Source organism: Vicugna pacos, chromosome 19, assembly GCF_048564905.1.
Source record: "Vicugna pacos chromosome 19, VicPac4, whole genome shotgun sequence".
Taxonomy (NCBI): Eukaryota; Metazoa; Chordata; class Mammalia; order Artiodactyla; family Camelidae; genus Vicugna; species Vicugna pacos.
The window spans coordinates 32,677,181-32,702,625 of record NC_133005.1 but is presented as its reverse complement, the minus strand read 5'-3'; the positions used below and the strand labels follow the sequence as shown (position 1 = coordinate 32,702,625).

The window sequence follows — 25,445 nt, the reverse complement described above, 5'->3', positions numbered from 1 at the left end:
CCTTTCTGTTGATCAAGAGTAACAAGGAAGGAGAGAAAGAAACGACTCCCTAAACATTCGGAAGGACTGTTCTGAGGTTATTTCTATGCACAAACCAGCTTGAGGAGATTGGTCGAAGCCAGCCTTGCGAACAACTCAGGTCCAGACACACCCCAGCAAGTTCAGCCCTTACACCACGTCTCAAATCACTTCTGCCCTCATGACCACTACTTGAGACCACACACCTCTGCTTCATCCTCTACTCCAAAATAAATGCCGGCCGCATTGAAGGTTTAAATGTTTTGTTTTGTTTTTTTAAGAAACAGTTAAAACCCTTAAAGACAACGTAAAGTGAACGTTTATCAGATAAGTAAAGAATTTATGGTTAAAAAAAGAGAAAGAGAGGCGAAACCATCTGGGAGAGCTGGTCTGGCACTCACAGAGAGGCCCTGGTCGTTTTCTGTTGAAAATAAACAATTTCGCAAAACACCGACGTCAGACAAGGCCATTCTGTGACCATGACTGAGCAAGAAGAGCGCAAGACCCCTCTGTAACCACATCTGACTGTATTCATTTCCTGGGAACACCGCCACAAGTACCACTCACTGAGGAGACTAAATCACAAAGTTCTCGTCTCGCCGCTCCAGAGGCTGTGATCAAGGGATCTGCAGGGCCACGCTCCTGCTCAAGGCGCAAGGGGAGGAGCTGTTCCAAGCCCCTCTCCTAGTTTCTGGGCTTGTAGCAACATTGCTTCAGTCTTTACAAGGTATTTTCCTTGTGTGGGCGTCTCTGTGTCCTAATTTTTCCTTTTTGTGAGGACACAGTCATATTGGACTGGGGGCCCACTCTACTGACCCCATCTTAACTATTTACATCTGCAATCATGCCATTTCTAAGTAGGGTTATATTCTGAGGTCCTGGAGGTTAGCACTTCCATATATGAATTTGGGAGTGAGGGGACACAATTCAAACTGTAACTCATGAACTTAGGCAAAAATCAACATTGTCCAAACCATAGAAATGACCAAACATCCTCTGTATTTTTCTGTTCCTAGGGCTGCTATAATACATTACTGCAAGCTGGGTAGCTTAAAACAACAGAAATTTATACTCACAGTCCTGGAGGCCAGACGTCTGAAATCCGTCTCACTGGGCCAAAATCAAGGTGCAGGTAGTGTTGTGTTCCCTCCAGAGGCTCTAGGAGAGAATCTACCCACTGCCTCTTCCAGCTTCTGGTGGCTGCCAGCATCCCTTGGCTTGTGGCTACATCACTTCAATCTTCAATGCCAGTGTCTTCAAATCTCCCTCAGCTCTAGCCTCACATCACCTTCTCCTGGAGGGTGGAGGGGGACAGATACAGAGAGACAGACAGACAGAGAGAGTGTGTGTGAACCTTTACCGCTCTCTCATATGGACACTTGTGACTGCATTTAGGGCCCCATCTCAAGATCCTTAACTTAATTACAACTGCAAAGACAATTTTTTTTTTCATATAAAGACTTTCCCCACACAGGGAATTTCAGATTCCAGAGATCAGGATCTGATGTCTTTGGCAGTCATTATTCGGTCTGCAACACCCCCATGGAGCTGATGACAGTGACTGCTGCTTCCTTACCAATTATAGCTTTAATCTCCCTTCATTCCTGCCACTTTCTAAATAATATGTATCAAAATATCCAGTCATAGAATAATCCCGTTCAGAGAAAAGCCCTGTTGCTCTGAAATCTTCTCGGTATCACTTGACACAACTCCAAATCCTGTCAGAATTCATTTGTAACAGCTCTTAGGAGGTGCCTCACAGTTCCCCGTGATGGAGAGCCTCTCCTGTTGCAATGATTCAATAAACCCATCTTAATTCAACTAGAGACATATCCTTGGTGGTATTCAGCAGGAGGATATGAACAGTAGCATAAGAACTATAAGAGAGATCACAGAGAAGAAAACGCTAAGTTTGCCTACACAGGAGTGACATCATCAAAAAAAAAAAAAAAACTGGCACAGTAAGAATCTCCAAATACCCTTTCCTTCATAAAAACAATGGGAACATTGGCAAAAAAAAAAAAAAAGTTGTCAGAATCAACCGCTTCAGAACTATACAAATTAACCAAACGCTTGCTACAACCCAGGGGGCAATTTTTTTCAAGAAAAACGATGAATCTGGATAAGAATGGTGAGCTTTGTGGCATTTTAACTTGTCTCAATCTTCTTTCCTGCTCCCCAGCCCATAGCAGCCTTGAAAACTAACAGCCCATAATCACAGGGAAGAGTGGCAGCCCAGCAGCCACTGGAGATGTCAGAACAGGCCTGGAGCTTTTCAAAGCTCCACTCTCAGAAAATCATCATTATTTGATCTGTCTGGCAGTCCTCTAGAAAACCCCACTCTGAAGGCTCCTCTTTATTTGACCTGGCTCAGAGCTCACCTAGTGCAAAGTCTTCCCCCTTCCCCGCCCCACTCCGATGGCTTTTGTCAAAAACAATAAGCAGTAATTATTTAACACTGTAGCTGCCTGAGGGAGCAATAACAGTTTGGGCAAACAAGTTAAGCTGGAGAATGAGATTCCATAGGGAACTGTGGGAAAAAAAAAAAAGCTACACACATGTGTAGGGCTGCAGTGCATGATCAGGAAAGACTTGAGAAGGCCCTAAGCTATCATCTCTGGCGAACCTTGAGGGTCCCTGCAAGCAGGAAGTGAAGGCTAAGCCAGAGCTGTGGACTACTAGGCTGAGCATTTTTTACAATTTAATTACAGTCGATTTACAATGTTGTGTTAATTTCTGGTGTACAACATAGTGATTCAGTTGTGTGTGTGTGTGTGTGTGTGTGTGTGTGTGTGTGTGTGCGCGCGCATGCGCGTGTATGTATTCCTTCTCATATTCTTTAGGCTGAGAATTGAAATCACACCCCAACACGTCTACAGAACCCCTTGGCAAAGATGGAGACTTACTGATTTTAGGCGTTTAAGGAAATCTCTGTCCAATCAACACTGACCACTAAGCTGAGAAGGGACTTCAGTGGCCACAAACAACAAAAAATACAGACTTTATATAATTAGTTCAGGAAGTCACTAAACAAAACAAACAATAACAACAACAACAAAAAAAAAACCCAGCAAAAACAACAAACCCCAGAAAGAAGGGAGAATATGATGTCCAGAGTTGTCACATTACGTTATTTAGAACGCCAAATTTCCAACAACAAAAAAATGAAGAGACATGCAAAGAAACAAGAAAGTATGGCCAATACACAGGAAAAGAGTCAACAGAAACCATCCCTGAGAAAGCACAGATGTTGGACTTTCGGGACAAAGCCTTTAAACCAGCTCTTTTAAATGCATTCAAAGAACCGAAGGAAACCACATCTAAGAATTAAGCCCTGAGGTGATGGCAGCAAGATGGTGAAACAGGAGATTTCAGCCCTCATACTCCCACAGAAACATTGATTTTGACAACCATCCACAGACGGGAGTGCCTCCGTGGGAACCTGGGAGTCCAGAGGAGAGATTCCAGTACCCTGTCCAAACAAACAAACAAACAAATCTAAGAAAAGATGCCTTGAAAAGGGCAAGAAGTACAGGTTCACTTTACCCATGTCACTTCTCCCCCAAGGTGGCATATCTCCGTGCCAAGAAAGAACCCCCCTCAGCCAACAACTTCTCCTGCAGGGAAAAGTAAGAGCAGGGTGAGTGAACAACGTCCTCAGCCTCATTGGACATTGTCCAAGAGGCCCACTTTCGCCTCCTCCCACCCAGGTCACTGAGAGGATCAGCGTGGCTGCACAGTCTAGAGGGAGCCAGGCATGGAGGAAATGGCCTCCGTTGCATGGACTTCAAAAACCAGCCGCAGATGCTACGAACTAGCTTGCAGACTCCACCAGGAGGCCTACTCATGAGCCCCATGGGATGCCTCGCCTGCAGCCGCCCCCAGCTGGCCAGGGCACACCTGCAGCGCTCCAGACATGTCCCTGCAACAGCGCGCGCAAGCCTCCGCAGACAGTGTCCACACTGCCCTTCAGATCACACATGCTAGTCCCGTGGACAGCGCTCAGATACTGGCCACCAGCTCAACTCCAGGGCTGAGAGAAGGAGCACAGCTTTGAACACATCAGGGCATCACCCTGGGGAAAATAAATGGGACGCTCTCAGCACCCAGTCTGACTTTTCGGGATTGAGAGAAGGCAAAAAAAAATCCTAAGATTTCCCCCCTTTGCAAATCAAAACCCCAATGAGATATCACTTCACACCCCCTAGGATGGCTGTAATCAAGAAGACAGAGACTAACAAGTGTAGACAAGGATGGGGAGAAATAAGAACACTCATACATTGCTGGTTGGAAAATCACACAGCTGCTTTGGAAAACTGGCAGTTTCTCAAAAAGTTATCTATAGAGTAACTATATAGCCAAGCAACTCCACTCCTAGGTATATAACTAAGAAAATTGGAAACATGTGTTAAAATTAAAACATATATTCATAGCATCATACTCATAATATTTTTTAAACATGGAAACAATCCAAACCTCCATCAATTGATGAATGGATAAAATATGGTGTGTCCATACAATGGAATATTATTTAGTCAAAAAATTAATTACTGATTTCTGCTACATCATAGATGAAGCTTGAAAACTTTATGATAAGTGAAAGAAGCCAGACACAAAAAAATGACATATTGTATGACTCCATTTCTATGAAATGTCTAGAATAGGCACGGCCATAGAGACAGAAAGCAGATTTGTAGGGAGGGGAAGGGGCTGCTATTTCAGACTGGGTGGTCAGAAAAGACCTCTCTACAGCGCTGACATTGGAACAGAGTCCTGACTGAAGAGGCAGAATATGCCATGCAGATTTCCCTGGGAAGGGTGTTACAAGCAGAAGGAACAGCCAATGCAAAGATGTAGCTGGAAGGAGGTTGTTGGGGAGGAGAAAATTCAGGGCAGGTGGGAAGAGCTGTAGGGTCCAGAGTTCAGGAGATTGAGGGAAGCTTTGGGGGCCTTACAGGTATGTGACATTGGGGATTAATTAGCCTTGTGTTGGGGGAGATAATTAGGTTTATTTGTTTATTTGTTCGATGGAGGTACTGGGGATTGAACCCAGGACTTCATGTGTGCTAAGCATATGCTCTACCACCTGAGCTATATCCACCCCCATAAACTGGTCTTTTAAAAAGACCATTCTGGCTACTGTGTGGAGGATGGGCTGGAGGGTGAGGGTGTAGAATTGAGGAGACCAGATCAATGAGGAGGGAAGAGACAGAGGTGAGTTTATCCCTGGTGGGAGCTAGGAAAACAGTAAAGTAGACATATTTAAGAAATATTTTGGAGCTGGAGCTGATGAGATTTGGTAACCCACAGAAGGTTTATCTCCTAGATGGTGAGCTTTTCCTTCTGTTCCTTTTAGAGGCTTTTATTCTTCCCTAATCCACTTGTAGAGAGAGTAAGTGAGGGTATTTTCAGAAAGTCTTCAGCAGTGGGAGCTGAAGAAATGAAGTTAAAGTCCCACCACCACCACCTGGACCCTCAAAATTGAAGCACAGCACATCCAGAAAGAGAAGGGCACAAGAATGTTCACAGAAATTTATCCATAATAGCCCAGACTGGAAAACAACCCAACTGTCCATCAGTAGTAGAATGGATAAACAGCTTGTGTGTATTCCCACAATGGAATGCTAGACAGCGATGAAAAAGCAATCTACTGCTATCCACAACAACTTGGAGTCATCTCAAAAACATTATGCTGAGCTGAAAAAAGCCAGACAAAATAAGAGTACATACTAGTGGTTCCTCTTCTGTAAAGTTCAAGTGCAGGTACAATTAATTTAATTTATAGAACAGCAATCCCCAAGTGGTTACCTAGGGGTGGAAGGCAGATATTGACTAGAAAGGGGCATGAAGGAACTTTCTGGGAAACTGGAAATGTTCTACATTCAAACCTAGGTGGATGCACTTGTGAAAATGTTATCAGTCACCAGTGATCATTCAGGTTGAGATCATGTGCTCCCCATACGATGAGAAGGCCACTTCAGAAGTGTGACCTTCCCCCAAACCCATAACTCAAGCCTCATCACACGCAAAACATCAGACGCACCCAGGAACCTTGTACAAAATACCCGAGCAGTCCTCCTCCTCAAACCTGCACTGCCTTTGCACTATTTTTGTAAATACAGAATTATTTCAAAGTTAAAAGTTTGTTTTTAAAAAGCCATAAAGCTGAATACTTCGATGTGCCATTTACTGTATGTAAATGAGCTCTCGCTGAAATACTGGGAGGGGACAGAAGCACAGGAAATGCTGCCCGGGCCAGTCCGTGCTCCGCGTAGCCAGGAACCACGGAGACACAGAACTGACACTCCGGAGAAGGCTGTTGACATCTCCTCCTCCACCTCCGGCCTTTCCCCAAGACAGGGCCGCAATGCATCAGCCACAGCGGGCCACGTAGTATCCTCTCTAAGGGATCTGTTCTCCATTTTCAAAAATCCTTTTTCCCTCTTGAATGTTACCATGGAAAACTCAAATCCCCGGGGTGTAGCAGTCAGTGAGGGAGGCGGTCGCTGAAGCCCCACGGCCTCCCTTCGCTCTGGAGAGCCAGCCCTGAGCCGGGCGTAGGGCTGCTCGGAGGAGGTGAGAGAAGACTCAGCAGCTCTGATGAGAAGGCAGGTCAGGCCACGCTGCCTGGTGTTGTGACTAACAGTGCAGGCCCCCGGGGGGGCTTTGAGATGCCGGAGTAAAAGGCTGCGGAGCTCACCCTCTCCCATGAACACAACCAACATACATCTCCCTGTGGAACAGCCCTCACAGAACACCTACTTAACTTCGGTGGAAGATCCAGTACAACTGGAACTACAAGGAAAGTCGTCACAAAACTGGATAAACAACATTCTACTGTGCAGCACAAGGAACGATATTCAATATCTTGTAATAATCTATAATGAAAAAGAATATGGAAAGGAATATATATATATATATATATATATATATATATACATGTATGACTGAAACACTATGCTGTACACCAGAAATTAACACAACGTTGAAAACTATGTGTCAATTAAAACAAAAAAGAAAGAGTGGACCCCCAGAGGCACGCTGCGGGTCCAGACCCCAGCTCTGCTACCTCCCAGCTGAGTGGCCAGGAGCACAGCTGTTAACTATTTAGTGTCTCTAGGTCTACATCTGTGTAACGGGAATTCCTATGACACAGGGTCCTATGTTTTTACATATATCTCTTTAAAGTGCAAGGCCTCACCTCATCACCTATGTGTTTAGACTCCTAAGGATTATAGCCTGCCTTCCCACTGATGTTGGATCTTCACCCCAATATCTTCTACCTCCCTACCATTTCCTTCTAAACTGGGAGGCCTGACCCCCCCCAGGATAAGGCTTTCATTTTACCCACAAATATCTACTAAGCAAATACCCCACTGGGGAGGCACAGCACGTACTGCAGTGAGATGGACAGGATCAGGCCTCTCTGCTTACCTTGGGTCTCACCCACCCTGGCCTCCAACACTCTCTCTCCAAACCAAAGGCCTTTCCCTCCCCCCCATCCCTCACTCCTTCTCATGACAAACTCCTACACACCCTTCAGATCACCCTGAAATGTGACTTCCTCTAGGAAGCCTTTGCTGATTTCTCTTGCTCTGCCCCTGTCTCGCCTGCCTTCCTCACTAGCCAGGATCTCCTCAAATCTGTTTTGTTCGCTTCTAAGTCGTCTACAAGACCCGACTCAAAACCTGGCCTCTGCAAGAACTCAATGAGTGTTTGCTAAACGAATGAATGAGTGAATGACCAGGGGAGTTAGGAAAGGCTTCACGGAGGAGGTGACATTTTATTGCATCTTAAAAGGATGAGAGGAAGTCAACCAGGAGAAGAGCAGGGGAGGGTGGTTACTGTTGAGGGAACACCTAGGGGTGGGCTGGAGCCTGATGCCCTCGGGGCCCAAAGGGGAGGCAGCACACAGGCTAAGATACTAGGTTAAGATTGTAGGGTTTGATCCTGTAAGCCAGGAGCTGCCAACCCAACAGAGCATTCAAACTGGGCTCCAACTTTGTGGACTCTGGTCCAGCCAGTCTGGGTGCCTCAGATTCTAATGAGAAGCCAAGGTTGAGGACCCCTGCTGGGACATCAAGAAGAAAGTTGGAGAGATTTTCAAGCAGGGGAAGGGCATGATCTCATCTTCAGATCGAACTCTGTTCAGGGAATGATGACAGACGGAAGCAAGGAATGAATGAGACAGCAAAAGGGGAAAATCAAGAGATCCAGGGTCCCATCAAATGTAGGACAGGAGGCCAACAGTGTCTGGGTTCAGTGCTGAGGAAAGTGAGTTGTGCTTACACTGCTTTGAAGTAGACAGAAAATCTGAGCAGCAGGTGTGCATGATCTGTGCACACTCGTCACACAACTCACCCGTTCCAACATACACAAGAGTACACACACACACACACACATCCTCACACACTCAGCCTTTCCTCTCTGAAGCCAACTGTCCAACACAAGTGCACTGCACACACACCCTTCACACTAAATCTAGCTAGGAGATCTCCAACCTTATAAAAAAAATTGCTTGCACGCAACACTGGCAAGGTGAGGCCGGGCACAACACCAATTCCACTATATTGGTTTCCATGGAACAAGAAGACAGACAGGGGCTTCGAGAAGGGGCTTCAAGCTCCAACAGTTCTGCCTGTTCTGAGAAGCAGTTGCTACTTTCATAAACACTGGGTGGGGCCGGGAGAGAGGGCACAGAGACGCAGTGGCTAAGCTATTGCTCATTATAGGCAAGTCCTGATACAGAGAGGAGAAAAAAATCCAGCTTGTCCTATCTTCAAACATCACAGTGTTGTGACTTATAACAGCATCCACTGTATCTTGTTTCATTACAACTGCCAAAAGGAAAAAAAAATTGAATTACCATACTAATGTCTTCTCTTTTGGTGAAATCTGTGATTCAGGTACGTGGATATAAAATACATCATTAGTTGCTTTTAAGCTTATCTTTAATGATGAAAAAGCATTTCAGGGCCTGAGGGGGAGACATAACTGAACTCACTTGGCCAGCAGCACTGGGAGCCTCTTGTAAACTATAATGTGACAGTGCAGTTTCCTTCTCCTTCTGAGATGACAGTTAATTCCAGACTAGGAAGGCTGTCAAAAATGCTTAGTTCTGCTCCACTTGAGTTAATTACCGGCCCTGGGGCAGGCTCCCCTCCACTCCTCTGCTAATGGGGCTGGGCTCCAGGTAAAAAATCCATTTGCAAGAATGTTTTCCTTGCTCCAGATCTAATTTATTGAATATCAAATATTTATGCCAATGCAATTAAAGTGACAACATTGCCCTCCCTTCTCCCCTGCCCCCAGTCCAAAGGAAGCCCAGGCTTGCAGACAGAATGCTTTATTCTGTCAACACAGGGTAAAAGTTTTGCTTGAGCTTCTAAAGTAAGAGCTTTGAAACCTCTTCAACCCACAAAGCCACCTGGGATTCTTTATCTTCTTTTGTAGGCAGTCATGTGACAGGCTATGGAGCAAGGGCTTGGAATCTGGGGCAGGAGGCGAAGGGAAGAGAGAGGGGGCCAAATGGGTTTTCAATTCCACCAAGATCCACCATGGTCCCCGGTGTTCCAGGCACCAGACTAGGCTCGGTAAGAGAGAGGGTGTAGACTTGGTCCATAACCCAACAATCTCTCAGTCTGACGGAGGAGACAACTCAGAGCACATATAAAAGAGGTTCCAGAAACAGATTCTATTTATAGATCTTGGGTTTGGGGTCTCCAAGGCTTAAAGGCCACCCAAGCCCCCCTCCCACTCAACCAGAAATAACTGCAGCCAAGTATATTCCATCTTTCCCCAAACCCTAATCAATCCAGCAAGAGAGCCTCAGACTGTCCAGACTCTGGAGCCTTGGGGCATTCCCCAACGGGATAGCACTCAGCCCCGTCATCACTGCCATGAGTCTCTTGCACCACAATACAAATAATTTGACATCTGCCTCAAACGGAGGGGTGACTGGCAAAGATCAGCCTATGAACAATTGAATGTGTATGTATGCCCTGAAAATGTGAAAAGGAAAAGCACTGACAAATGGAAGACGTTCTCTTTTCTTCCCTGAAGCAAAGGAAGAGGGTATGACTCAGGGGTAGAGAGCGTGCACAAGGTCCTGGGTTCAATCCCCAGTACTTCCATTAAAATAAATAAATAAATAAACCTAATTACCCCTCAAAGAACTGAAAGTAGATCGATTTTTACTGGAGCTTGAATTGCAAGGGAGTGAGCCCTGGGAATATAAGCATCAAATGATATGATTTAAGCATGTTAGAAAATGTGAGGTCCTAGATAAATGTGCATTACTCCCCACATCACAGAAGTATTGGGGAACCAAACGATATGTTACATGCATGCTTGTGTTACATAAATTGTAGTTGTTATAAGATGGAAGAAGATAGAGCTTCAACTAGTTTATAAACCCAATATTCTTACCATGCCCTACCCAGTTTGGCTTCCCATGGTCATTGCCAACCCTTCTGACCACTTGCCTCCTCACCCTCTGTGCTCTAAGCCACACCAACCTTCTCTGTGATTTCTCAAATATCTCTCGTCTCTTTCTCACTTCAGAGCCTTCACTCTGTATTCCTTCCTGGGAACAAGGATCACTGATCTTCCTCTAAGAAGGCTGGTTGGGTGGAGCCGGGGGACCTTAGCCCTTGTCAGAGGTCTTCCTGACTCTCTGGGCCTCATCTTTCCCATCTACAACATGAGTTGGTTGAACTTAAGGTTCTCCCCAGCAATCTGTGAGCTGAAGTTTCAGGAAGAGATGGTAGCAGTTGAACTGGTGGAGGAGGAGAGTGGGAAGCAGGGGATGGGGAGAGAGGAAACAGTCCTGGGGAAGACAGCACAGAAGGAAAAGCTGGAAAACTACCAGTAACCACTTTCAGGGTATTTAAAACCCTAAATGCTATCACTTCATTTTTATTAGCAGAACAACTTAGATTAAAACATAATAGGATTTGGAACCATCATAATAATCTTGTCACAAGGAGAGAAAAAGCCATCCAACCTGTGGTATTTAAATATTAAATACATGTACTATATTGAAAATTTGATTCCACTCCATGAAAATACTTCACATCATCCAAAGCCAAGAAGGAAAAAAAAAAACCAACTCATTCATCCACATAAAGAGCTTCTAGCTAGCCAAAGGAAGGAACATGTAGCTGCTTCCACTCCTGGCTTCCAGGGGCTCCTGGTTGCCTACTTCAATCTCCTTCTCTCTTCATATTAGAACTTTGGTTTCATTCAGAGGAGCAACATACCAATTAAAATGCTACATTTTCTAGTTTCCTTTGCCAAGAAGATGGCCACATAGCATCATCTGGCAAATGATATGTAAGAAGAAATTGCTGGCTGGACTTTAGTGAAATGTCAACAAAGGCAGGGCAGACTCAGCTGGTGCAGGGCATTTATTAGTCCTTTGTTTTTTGTGCTTTCCCCTTCTTCAGTCATCGTGTGACATTCTTCAACCACCTTGTGACCTTGAGGTGACCACAGGGACAGGTCAAGAGAATCAGAGATCTGCATTTAAATCCCAGCTCCGCCACCTGCAAACTGGACAGTTCAACATGGAATCCAGAACACAGAATATAGAATATAGAATACAGAATATAGAACACAGAATATAGAATATAGAATACAGAATACAGAATATAGAACATAGAATACAGAATACAGAATGTAGAATATAGAATACAAAATATAGAATACAGAATATAGAATATAGAATATGGAACACAGGACATAGAATACAGATTACAGAATACAGAATATAGAATACAGAATACAGACATGGAACGTAGAATATAGTAAACAGAATTTAAAATACAGAATACAGAATGTAGACCACAAAATATAGAATATAGAAAACAGAATACAGAATATAGAATACAGACGCAGAATGTAGAATACAGTAAAAAAAAATTGGACAGTTCATTTAACCTCTCTGAGCCTCATTCTTGTCTACAAAATTCTTTCATAATAAGAATATCTGTTTCTCAACATGAAATCATTGACATGAAATCAATTATCTTCTACATTAACCAGAAACATCAGCCACACCGTCCTTTAAAAAAAATTATCTTTTCAAAGGTAAAAGTGTATTTTACTGAGCATTTGAGGGATCCTGTCAACCTACAATTCCATATCCTTCAATTCTAGTAATTTGTCTTGATTATTTCTTTGATAATGCCTTCCCTTTCATTTTCTGTGTTTTCTCATTCTTGAATTCCTATTATTTGGATATTGGACCTCTTAGTCTGTTTCTCTAATTTTCTTATCTATTGATAAGATCTCTTATCTTTCTTATCTGTGTATCAGGCAAAGAACCCTGAAGAGACAGGAACCATCCTGCCTAGAAGGCAGTGAGGAATTTCAAATAATAAATACTTCTTCCCTAGCGCACAAAGCAAAAACCCCAATCACTTAGGTACATTTAATTGCTTTCCTGAATAACATTTGAGTTATTAAAGAGGAAAAATCGAAACTGCAGACAGACTATTTGGAAACAATGAAAAAGAGAAAAATCATATAAAAAGCCATGAGGCAAAGCTGATTCATGAAAACTGATTCCACTCTATGAGGCAAAGCTGATTCATAGGCAAACTCATAACCTTAAATGCCTTTATGGTTAATCAGAAAAGCATGAAAGTAGATAAAATAAGCATTCATTTAGGAAATTTGGGGTTTTTTTTTTATAAAAGATTAAAATAACAGAAGAAATCTGGAAAATACAGCTAAAGCAAATCTTATTCATTAGTAATCTTAATAGTCAGAAAAACTAGAATTAGTAGATAAAATTTGAGAATTGGTTCATGAAATAGCCTTGTTCCTACCATAAGAGGAAGCATAAATAAATGTCATAAATGCAAAACAGGAAACTATAGATTTTAAAACTGTAAGAGGACTCTATGCATAATTATATGCTAATACTCTCAAAACTTCAGTAATATGGATTATTTTCTGAGAAAATATAACATACCAAAATTGCCTCCAGAAAAATTAGAATAGACCAATAACAAAAGAAAAAATATAAAGAAAGTTGTCAAGGTATTGCCTCCAAAAATGGCTTCCAACCTCAGATGATTTCACGGGTTCATTACTTCAATCTTCTACAGAACAAATAACTTTCATGTAACATAAATCCCTTTAGGGTGTGAAAAAAGATGTAAATCTCATTAGTTCATTTTACAAAGCGAGCAAAACTATTGACATGATATTTTGGATGAATCTCAAAAACATTATGTCAAATGAAAAAGAGAAGGCAAACACAGAGTATAAACTATATGATCCCATTTATATGAAGCTTAAGGATGAACAAAACTAATATCTGGTGATAAAAATTAGAGAAGTGTTTGCTGAGGGTGGGAATGGAGGACTGCCTAAAAGGAGCCACAAGGGAACTTTCTGGGGACGAGAATGTTCCATATCTTGATCTGGGTGATGGCTGGGGTATGTATATTAGTCAAAATTCATCAAGCTGTACACCTTAGATTTGTGAATTTTACTGTATGTAAATTATACCTCGGCAATGTACTCTTAGGAAAGGAAAAACCTTGTAACCATGACTTAAAACAGCCAAGAAAAACAGCAGGCTTAATCACACTCAATATGTTGTATATGCAAAAATACTATACAACATATAGGTAAACTAAAGTGCGATAGATTAGGTGAATAATACATCAAAAATTGCAAGGTTGTTTCAGTATTAGAAGCCTACTACTCAATAAAAAAAAGTCTACTACTACAATAATTCAAATAAGAAAAACCAAATCATAATAATATTGAAATTAGTTTATAAAATTCATTTATTCATGATATTAATTCCTAAAAAACTCGAATTTAAAAAAAGATAATACCTCAACACGATGAAAAACTATTTCAAACCGAAAGCCAAGTCATCCTTAACAATGAAACACAAGAGGCCACCTTATTAATGCCAAGAACAAAAATGAGGATGGCTACTGTTTCCAGTGCTATTAACTCTTGTCCTGAAATTTCTAAGCAATATAAAAGGACCAGAAATAGATATGAATCATAACTATAGGGGAGAAAGACAAAAGTATCATTTTTAGTTTATGATAATGTTGTCTTTCTAGAGAACTCAAGAGGGCCAACTGAAAAACAATATTCAGACTGACTACAAAATAAATACACAGACACAAGCAAGGATGTTCACTGAAGCATTGTCATGAAGAACAATTGGAAACCACCTAAATGTCTAATAATAGGAGACTGGATAAATAGAAGTGTGCCCACACAATAAAATACTATGTAGCAGTTAAGATGAATTAAATAGATACAAAAATGTTCAGTGAAAAAGAAAATGCGAGATGATATACACAACGTGGTACTTTCAGTGTAACGTTTTAAGACACACTAAACTACACTGTTGGGAAATACAAAAATACGGATATGAAAGATTCTTAGCAACTTGAGGACATTGCCTCTGGGGAGAGAGGAAGGGGAATGAATTGGTGGAGGCATGAGAAGGGGGCTTCAGCCACGGTTGTATCTTTTTTAAGGAGTAGAAAGGGAACGAGTGGGGAAAACACTCTTCATCTGACAAGCAGACTCAGCGTGCCAGAAATACTCCCCAGAAAGTTCGCTGGTGGCCCTGCTAGTTAACCTTCTACCTCCACCCCCAGCCACCACTTCTCTGATTCGTTACCAGAGGTGAGTCATATCAGTTCTTGGAGTTTATTTAAAAGGAATCACAGGCTCTCCTTCGGGCCTTCCTTGGTTGCCCTCTGAAGACTGGCCTCCATTAGGAACCCAGGTCTACAGCCTGAGCCGCAGCTGAAGACCACACACCTCAGTGTGCTTGGCTGCCATGCTGGTCGGGGTGCAGCCTCTTGTGGGGGGCTGCTCAGCTCAGGGCACAGAGCAGACACCCAGAGGAGAGGGTACCCTCCTAACACTTTACACATTCACCTCTGGTACTGATCAAAATGCTGTTACACCAGTAGGACAACCTCATGGGGAAAAGACTCCATTCACAATGTAGGCAGATCAGGGTTTCTGCATCTGAGCACTACTGACATTTGGGGCCAGATGATTCTTTGCTGTGGGGACTGTCCTGGGCACTGTAGGATGTTTAGCAGCATCCCAGAGCTCTCCCTACTAGAAGTTGGTGCCCTGCTGTGACAACTAAAAATATTTCGAGACATTGCCAAATGTCCCCTGGGGAACAAAATTGCTCTTCGCTGAGGACTTCTGTGATAGAAGATAGATTAGATGGCAGTGGGGGAGTGGGGAGCAGGTGGTGAGTTTTGTGGGTTTTTACCTAAAAGAAAATCATTAAGACATATGTATCAGTATTTGAAGAAGCAACGAAACTGTATCGAGGATAAGAAAGAAGATCTGCTTGGTTAGGGCGCACACCAGATTCCAGGGTGGGAAAACAGTATTATAAACCTATCCACTCTGCTCAAAGCAGTATGTAAGCTTAATGCAACTGCAATTAAAACTTGGCCCCCCCCCCAAAAAAAAAGAACTTGGCTGGAAACTTTCTGGAACTTAAAAATGTTAGTCTAAAGTTTGAATAGAAAAACAAAAGAGGTTGAATAGTAAAGATAATTTTCAAAAATATAAATACATAACGGATTTTATCTACCAGATATTAAGTGGGTTATAAAATTATAATAATTAAAACAGTATAGAAGAATAGACAAAGCTACGAAAAATTAAAAGCCTGGAAACAGGCCCTCCTCTATGCAAAAATTTAGCATCCATTAAGGTGACATTTAAATTAATGAGAAATGTTGTGGAATGCTCGATAAATGATGCAGGAAAAAAGTCATTAACAATTTGGGGCCAGGGTCGGGGAGGGTATAGCTCAAGTGGTAGAGCGCATGCTTAGCAAGCATGAGGTCCTGGGCTCAATCCCCAGTGCCTCCTCTAAGAATAAATCAGTGAATAAACCTAAATTCCTCCCCCCACCAAAACAAAATACAAAACACAAAACAATTTGGGGCCAGGAAAAAATTCAAGGCCTCGCACCACACATCAAAATAAATTTCATGAATCAGGGAGTTATTATTTTAATTAAACTATAAAAAACTAGAATAAAATATAGATTAATATTTTTCTGTACTTGGAGAAGAATGGCTTTCCAAGCAAAAGGAGAAAAAATCAAAAGGAAGCAAAATGAAAAGATTGATACACTTGACTATATTAAAATGCCAATCTTCTATATATCAGGAAGACTACAAACAAAATTAAAACTCAGAAAAACTATTTGTCACAGAACAAAGATAATAATATCAAAGATTTCTTCTAAATTAATATAAAAAGGACAAACCCTTCCCATTTTTTAAATGGACAAAAGGATCAGCCCATGTAATTCACAAGAGATGAAAGAGAAATGGCCAAAAATCAAGAAGGTAATCTCACTGGAAATCTGCATTATGCAAATTAGAATAATGAGACATCATCTTTCACCTAACAGATTGAGATGTATTTTTTAAGGTAACACCCAATGCTTGGGAATTTCCAAATCCTCTAAAACAAGCTAGTCTTGCTGCTGGAAGCCAGATTTTCCTTATTAAAGGATTTCTTACTTCGGTAAGGGCTCCAGTGGCAACATTTCTATTCTTTGAGTTCCAGAGGCTGAAGATTCTTAGTTCCAGGGTCATCCTGGAGCCTGCTGGTTCCTGTCTTGCACATGCGCAGTATTGTCTCTGTAAAATAATTCAAGGTTTGATTAATCAACAGCCTATTTAAGGAGGCAAAACCTAAGCTGGTCAGTGTTTTACCTGCTGTTTCACCTCCATCACTGACACCCAGGTCCAAGCCACCATCGTTCCTTACCTGGACCACTGTAACAGCCTCTTTGTTTGCCCTGCCTCTACCTTTGCTGTCTTCCAGATCATTCTCAATATGGCAGCTAGACGGATCCTTTTGTAGCCTCAGTCAAATCAAATCGCTCCTCACTCAAAACCCTCCACTGGCTCCCATCTCAAAGAAGAGCAAAGCCCATGTAAAGGCCTATAGGAGTGTGGTATTTTGATTTGCAAAATACATATATCTTTGGTCATTCATTTTTTTATTTTTTAAACATTTTTTATTAATTTATAATCATTTTACAATGTTGTGTCAAATTCCAGTGTTCAACACAATTGTTCAGTCATTCATGGACATATACACACTCATTGTCACATTTTTTTCTCTGTGATTTATCATAACATTTTGTGTATATTTCCCTGTGCTATACAGTGTAATCTTGTTTATCTATTCTACAATTTTGAAATCCCAGTCTATCCCTTCCCACCCTCTACCCCCCTGGTAACCACAGGTCTGTATTCTCTGTCCATGAGTCTATTTCTGTCCTGTATTTATGCTTTGTTTTTGTTTGTTTGTTTGTTTGTTTTTGTTTTTTAGATTCCACATATGAGCGATCTCATATGGTATTTTTCTTTCTCTTTCTGGCTTACTTCACTTAGAATGACATTCTCCAGGAGCATCCATGTTGCTGCAAATGGCATTATGTTGTCAGTTTTTATGGCTGAGTAGTATTCCGTTGTATAAATATACCACATCTTCTTTATCCAGTCACCTGTTGATGGACATTTAGGCTGTTTCCATGTTTTGGCTATTGTAAATAGTGCTGCTATGAACATTGGAGTGCAGGTGTCATCCTGAAGTAGATTTCCTTCTGGATGCAAGCCCAGGAGTGGGATTCCTGGGTCATATGGTAAGTCTATTCCTAGTCTTTTGAGGAATCTCCACACTGTTTTCCATAGTGGCTGCACCAAACTGCATTCCCACCAGCAGTGTAGGAGGGTTCCCCTTCCTCCACAGCCTCTCCAGCATTTGTCATTTTTGGATTTTTGAATGACGGCCATTCTGACTGGTTATCTTTGGTCATTCAGATGACCAAAACATAGTTCTGATATATATTTGATCTTTGTCCATGGTTCATGACTCACAGCTCCCAAAACCTAAGTGTTGGAATTTCCTAAGTGTTGAGAATGATAAAGGTATCTCTTTTGTTATGTCAATGAGGTGACTTTAGGGAAACATCTAAAATGGCTGCTGGTTGCCAGTGGAGCCAATCATGTGATTAAAGGATTGAAACTTTCAGTCCCACCTCCCAACCTCTGGAGATTGGAGAGAGATTGGACATAGAGACCAATAGCCAATGCCCAATGATTTAATCAGTCGTGCTTAGTAATGAAGCCACCATAACAACCCAAAAAGACAGGGTTCTGAGCACTCCTGGGTTAGTGAACACATGGAGATTTGGGGAGTGCTGCATCTGAAGAGAGAGAACATGGAAGCTCCACACCCCTTCCCGTATACCTTGCCTAATGCATCTCTTCCATCTGGCTGTTCCTGAGTACTCTTGTAATAAACCAGTAATCTAGCAAGTAAAACATTTTCTCTGAGCTCCATGAACTGGTCTAGCAAACTAATCACACCCAAGGGTCGTGGGAACCTCTGATGTACATCCAGCTGGTCAGAAGCACAGGAAACAACCTGGGCTTGCAGCTCGCAAGTTGGAGAGGCAGGGCAGTCTTGTAGGACTAAACCCTTAATCTGTGGAATCTGATGCTATCTCTGGATAGATAGTGTCAGGATTGTGTGGAATTCTTGAACACTTTGCTGGTGTCCAAGAATTGCTTTTTGGAAGTGAGGGGGAATTCTCCGGCATATGTTAGAACTGGGTCCAGGAACCCAAAAGAAAGCCCGTATACAATCTGGTTTCTTTTCTTACCTAAACCTAAGTGAAGTTACTTAATCATAAAACCCAACAGTGCAGAATGCCTGTACCAGAAGGATTAGATCCTACTTCAGCAAGTCTGTGCAGACATACAGAAAATGCTTCCCCAGAAATACCTGGCAGTTTGGAACCACTGAGATTCTCATCTAACACCTCTATTCTACAAAAGAACAAACTGAGGCTTACAAAGTAAATTGCTGGAGATACAGAGTCAACAACACAGCTCTCTCAGGATGTCCCCTTGATCCAGCCTTTCCTGCATTCCATCTATCTCTTAGACTCTTAAGAACACTGTGACCTGATATAAGACAATATTTCTCCCTGACAGCTCTACACTATCCAGTAAGAACACATATTTAGAATAAACGATCAGAATAAATTCTAATGGCCAGACAACAGAAATTCTTCACTTTGTCATATAATGAGTAACATTTATATGGCCATTTCTATTGAGGCCTACAGTTTTTCAGGGCAAAGCATCATTCACTACATGAAATAAGTCATTGATGGATGGAATGACTGGTCTCCCAAGGGGCTCTTGTACATTTGTGTGGAGCCCACACAAGCCTTTCCAGCTTCCTACTTCCACTCAGGCAGTCTGTTTACCAGCACTCACTTCTTCACTAATTTGTCAATTCAGTTTGCATTATCAGCACCTGCTCTGAGCCAGACCCTGTGCTGGACACTAGTAAAGCTGAGAGTGGAAGCCATGAGCACCATGTAGAATAGGGCAGTGAGCCAGAAGGGAGGTGGGCGGAGCGCTGGGCAGAAAAATATTAACCACAGTAGTAAAGTTACAGCCTTTGGCAGTTGGTTTCAATGTCCTCATAAGCAGATGAGGAAACCAAGGCAGAGAAAGATTGAGACTCCCTGAACTCACATGGTGAGTAGGTGCAGAGCACAGCCACGGCCCAGCAGCTGATGCTGAAAGCAGAGCTCAGCCCACCATGCTCCTCATCCCTGTAGCTCTCATGCCCCCTAGAAGCCAAGTCAGGACTGAAGATCAGGCCTCATCCCAGGGCAATGCATCTTTGTTGATTTTTGCCTCCCCACCATCCAAACATCTTTCCTGGGGTTTGAAATCCCCCAGGGCATGACAAGCAACCCTGCCTGATACACTGTCCCCACCCCTCAGGTGGCCAAACTGGTTGCTGGCCTCTTTATGCAAAATCCTGCCGCACATCTATAGATCTCAGCCAGCCCACCTGTTAAGGTGTGCAGGGGTTGGGGTGGGAGTGGGGTCTCCCAGAGCATTGCAGGGCCATGGGCATGCCTCTCAGAGCTCAGGTGCAAGTCCCCAAACACTGCAAAGGCTGCTATTAAAAACCCAGCAGGAGGAGCCAGCAAACAAAGAGGTGCCTTAATGACATGCCTTGGAAGCAAGTCTTTTTATAACTTCATTCTTCCTTCTCAATGGCCCCAAATGAAGACGAACTCAGAAGGGAGCCCTGGCAACAGCAAGGGAGAAAACTCAGGCTTCAAGGGCCTTCGCCTTGTGCCCAAGTTCTTGTTTCAACAGGAGGCAGATTTGGCCTCTCTGGAACCCAGTGTATTGCTGATTATCTGGATCATGAGGAATAACCAAAAGCACCCTTGGGACAAACTGTGGGCCAATCACACAGAGGCTCTGGGTTGCAGCAGCCATGATAATTAGATACTTCTTTCCCTTGAGTCTCTCTTTCCCCGCATCCTCCTCCCCTGTTCCAGCTGGAGGTAGGAGGCGCACAGGGCCCCGTGAAGAAGGGCCATCAGGACAGGCCACTGGGCGCTGGAAGTCAAGAGCCTGCCTTGGTTGAAAAACCAGCTCCCTCCACTGTTTGCTTTGTGACCCACTGAAAGTTATTCCACATCTTTGAACCTCAGTGTCCTCATCTAAAAGTGGACACAACAGCAGTGCCTGCCTTGTGGGATTAAATGAGATGCTACTTAGCAGAGTCTTTTGTGCAAGTGGGGGCTCGATGGATTTAGCAATTATTTCTCTTGCCAACGAATGTGTGTGCACGGAATGTTGACACTTTGAAAGCCCTTCCCCACACACGTGATCTGGATGTCACTCCAGGCCAGGGTCCCCTGCAGAAAGGGCCCTGGGAAGACCTGCTGTGAGGACTAAATGGGGTCGTGTGGTTGAAGTCCTAGCAGTGCTTGGCGTTCAGTAAGCGCGCAATACCTGCTAGCTACCAATGGCTCATCTGGACAGATAATGTGGGCTCAGGGAGGTTGTGAGATGAGACCAAAGTCACATTGGTAAATGGCAGAGTGCAGCTTGCTTAGTTCTAAACCTCTTCCCCCCTCCTATGTTTAGGATCCTGGCAAGGTCTTGGGTTCTTCTGAGGGAGATCCACTTGTTGGATGAAATGAAGATGTCAGGGCCTCCCCCAGTGTTGGATTGTTTCAGAGCAAAGGCTGGGGACTTAGACTGCCTGCAATCAAATCCTAGCTCTGCCACTTTTCAGTTGTGTGCCTTTGGCAAATTACCCAGCCTCACGGGGTCTCAGTTTCTCCATCTGTATAATAGGGTTAATAATATCACTTAACAGGGTTGTCATGAAGATTCACTGAAATAATAAATGTAGAAGGCTTAGCTTAATGCTTCAACACATTATATATATTTATATATGTATGTCATTTTTATTATGATCACTACCCTGAACTCAGGCACCAGAGTCAATTTGCCATGTCCCTTCCCTTAAATGTGTTGGTACCAGTTCCTTGAGGATGTGGTCATCTCATGCCTAACTGCTCAGGCGAAGCTGCCACACTGTACAATTCCAAGGGCATCATTCACATCTTATTCCACTTGAATAGTGCCCTCTGGGCTTGGGCAGTGCACAACCTATACTCCTGTGCATAGCAGTCCTGTGCTCAGAGCAAACTGCAGGACCACAGAGAATCTGGATGTCAGGTTTCTAGTTGGAGAGCATGAGCATCACGAGGCTAACACAATGTCTTGGTTCTGGGGTCTTCCAGTTTAGAGCTAGAATCCAGACTGATCCCCACATTCCAGGCTATGCCTGGCTGCCAGAGGGGGAAGACGATCAGAAATAGTAGATGCCAACCCAGAAACACAGGGTGGGGGCTGGACTGTTGGGTAGGGAAACAAGACTTGGGCAAGCAGTGGTCTCAGCTCCACTGGGTCTCTGAGTGAAAGTAAGCCAGGGTCAAGGGGGAGGACCTGCATATTCTGGCCAGGGAAGACAAAACACCAGCCACCAGTTGCAACTTCAGAATACTGACCGTGTCCTGCAGAACCAGCCTTAAAGGAGGCAGAGCTGTTTTCAACGGGCCACTTCCCCTCCACCCAGGCTGGCTGTTTCTGAGTCGACATGGTAAAAACAGCAAATCCCACGAGCACCTCACAGTTCATCACCTCACAGTTCTTGCAGTGGACAGAGGGAACACTGGGGCTGTGAAAATGTATCAAACAAGTCTGTGGGTGGTGATGCTTCCAGGACCTGATGGAAATGGAAATCCAGGGTCTATTCCAGTAGGAACAAATTCCTTCCCCTCCATAGCCAGTGCGGGCCAGTGAATCAACCCGCTGTCAGGTCCCCTCAGCGTGGTTTGGCACCTCATTGAGGGCTTCAGGCAGATGTTTGCTGCTGGAACAGTGGGCCCAGAGCCACAGGGGCAGCCCAGGAAGTCTGGGTGTTGGGTGCCTGCTGCCATGGCCACTCAGCCATGAGTCCCTTGAGCAAGGGACTGGCCCAGGAAGAAGGAAGATCAACAACCACGGGGTGAGTTATCTTGTCCACTAGTGAAGGGCACGTGGTAGATACTTGACAAACATTTATGGAATGAATATCTTAACCTGATCATTGAAAGATGTAGGGGCTTGGCCTGGACTACAGTCAGGCAGGTGAGGCACCTGCCTTGGGCACAAAATTTAAGACAGGTGCCCCAAATTCAGAAATTAGGATAAAAAAAGATTTTGTTGAAATGATTTTTAAAATAAAAACGAATAGCAAAAAAATCTATGATAAATAAAATATTAAAATATTAAAGACAGGCTCTGAAGAGGCTACGATTAGGGTGAGGTGAATGGGGCTGAGTTGTGCCAGCAGAAGGTCTGATCCTGCCTTTTTCACTTAAAATTTTGATATTTTGATGATGGATTTTTTTGGCATTAATTTTTTAAAAATACTGAGTTAACATATTATCAGTCTTGACCATGGAGGGTTTGGGGACATCTCTTTACATTTGGTGCCTGAGGTGAGGACCTCACTTTGCTTCATCCTAGTCCTGCCCCAACCCAGCAGGGTCTGCTAGGAGTCTCAAGATCTTCCACCAGCTGCAAACAGCATCCTGATGTACCCCTAGACCTGCCAAAAGACAAGAGTCACTTGCACGGTTGTCTGGACCAGCTGTGGAAACGCTTCTTACCTGGAGCACCACTCAGAGCTGGTGGCATTTCAGAGCCTAACCACCCAGATACAAAGATCCGTAACAGGCCCCGACACCGGCTGCTTCACCAGGGAAATTCCAACAGGTCCCACCCCTCAAGTCCCAGGAGCTTCCCTACAGAGACCAAATAGACTTTATTTTTTAGAGCAGTATCAGGTTTACAGAAAAATTGGGCAGAAAGTATAGCAAGTTTCCATACGCCCTCACTCCTCCACACAGCTTTCCTATTATTAACATCTTGCTTCGGGTAGCACATTTGTTACAACTAATGAATGAATACTGATACATTATTAATAGCTTGAGTCTATCGTTTCATTGGGGTTCACTGTGCTGTAGATACCGTGGGTTTTGACAAATGCATGATGTTCTGTATCCATTATTACAGTATCATACGAAATGGCTTCATTGCCCTAAAAATGCCCTGTGTTCTATCTATTCATCACTCCTCCCCTTCTCCCAGACCTCGAGCAATCACTGATCCTTCTCACCATCTCCATAGTTTGGACTTTTCTGGAAATCATAGAGCTGGAATTACACAACTTTTCATTCTGGCTTCTTTCACTTAGCAACACATCTGGAAGGTTTCTCCATATCTTTTTGTAGCTTAATCATTTTTTTAATTGCGGAATAATGCTCCATTATGTGGATAGACCACAAGTTGTTTATCCACTCACCTACTGAAGGGCATCTTGGTTGCTTCTAAGCTTTGACAATTATGAATAAAGCTGCTATAAACATGTGAGTGCAGATTTTTGTTTGGAGATAATTTTTCATCTTATTTGGGTAAATGTTAAGAAATGCAACTGGCCCAGGAGTTTTTGAGGCTCCACAAGACTTCCAGGACATGGGCCCCTTATTATTCTGCACACCTTTCTCCATGGACTGGACCAGTGGGATACTCACTAGGATGGTGAGGACGTCAGTCTCTCACAATCGGAGAGCTGGCTTATCCCTGGAGCAGGACTGCAAAGGTGTACTGTTGCCTCTACCAGGAGAAGGCAAACAACGCCAAGTGGTCCAGTTTAACAGGAGCAGAGAGAAAGATAATTGCCCCACCACCTGGTCCTGCCCCAACCGTGGAGAGAGTGTGTCAGAGAGAACAGAGGGGAGAAAAAGGTGTATTTTCCAATTCAGCACAGACATCTCCCCACATGTAGCAGGGTCCAGCCCTTACCTTTCTATTTGTTCTCTCAATAAGAGATTTTTTTACCTGCAATGATTACCTGCCACAAGGATATCATAATTAACAGAATGTGTATTTCTAACAGTCAGAAAACTGTCTAACAAGTAAAAATATAATGAACATTCTTCAGCTCTCTCCTCTGTGGAGATTTTTTTCCCCTCACTCTCTACAAATTCAGAGGGAAAAAAAATCAATTAGGAGTGTGTTATGGGTTGAATTGTGTCCTTACAAAAAGATGCGTTGAAGTTCTAGCCCCAGTAACTGAGATTGTGATCTTTTTGTGAAAGAGGGTCATTGCAGATGCAATTGGTTCAGACAAGGGTGCATTGGAGTCAGGTGGCCGGTTCTCAATCCAGTATGACTGCTGTACTTACTGGAAGAGGCGAAGAAACAGAGACACGCCAAGAGAAGGCGGCTGTGTGATGGTGGAGGCAGAGAATGGGGTGATATGAAGCTGCAAGACACGAATGCCAAGGATGGCTGACCGACACCGAAAGCTAGAAGTAGGCAAAGGAAGATTCCACCCAGACTCCCAGAGGAACAAGGCTCTCCTGACACCTTATATTTCCAACTTCCAAAACAAAGCAGGTTCCTTATTTTATGCTTTCCTTGTCACCTGCACTTTTTCTTTGCAGTACTTATCACAGTTGTAATTATTTGTATAATCTTATGTTTAATATCTGTTTCCTCACCAATAGACGGCAAGCTCTGTGAGGACAGGGACTGTATCTACCTTGCTTCTCCAGGACATTGTCTAGAAAATAGTAGCTGTTCAATACATGGTAATGGGTTGAAACAACAAATGAAATAATGAGCAGAATAAATGAATGAATGTGTTGTGCTGTTTTCAGCTGTCTGCCCAGAGCTAAGAGGCACATTTCATAGTGTAACACTTTTCTCTAAGGAGAACTCCTCACACTTACAATGTGCATGCAGATCACTTTGGAATCTTTTTAAAATGCAGATTCTGATTCAAGAGGCCTGAGCTGGGGCCTGAGAATCTGCATTTCTGACAAGTGCCAGGTGATGTTGATGCTGCTGGTCCAGGGACCATACTTTGAGCAGCAAATAGTTTAACAATCTCTCACCTCAGTCTCTCTTTTATGAGTGAGTCTTTCAAAT

The 25,445-nt window shown here is 43.2% G+C and overlaps 1 protein-coding gene across 2 annotated transcripts in view; it reads right to left on the bottom strand.

Annotated features, from left to right (window-relative positions):
- Positions 1 to 25,445, bottom strand: part of TOX2 (TOX high mobility group box family member 2) — a 212,581-nt gene that overhangs the window by 177,538 nt on the left and 9,598 nt on the right. The window contains exons 1-3 of one of the 2 annotated variants that reach the window (XM_072944272.1): positions 21,974 to 22,051; positions 16,578 to 16,697; positions 1,095 to 1,312 (exon numbers count right to left, since the gene is read on the bottom strand). The gene's annotated coding sequence lies outside the window, so the exon portion shown is untranslated. Of the gene's footprint in view, positions 1 to 1,094; positions 1,313 to 16,577; positions 16,698 to 21,973; positions 22,052 to 25,445 lie in introns of those variants that run through there. The other variant, XM_072944273.1, reaches the window with a different exon arrangement.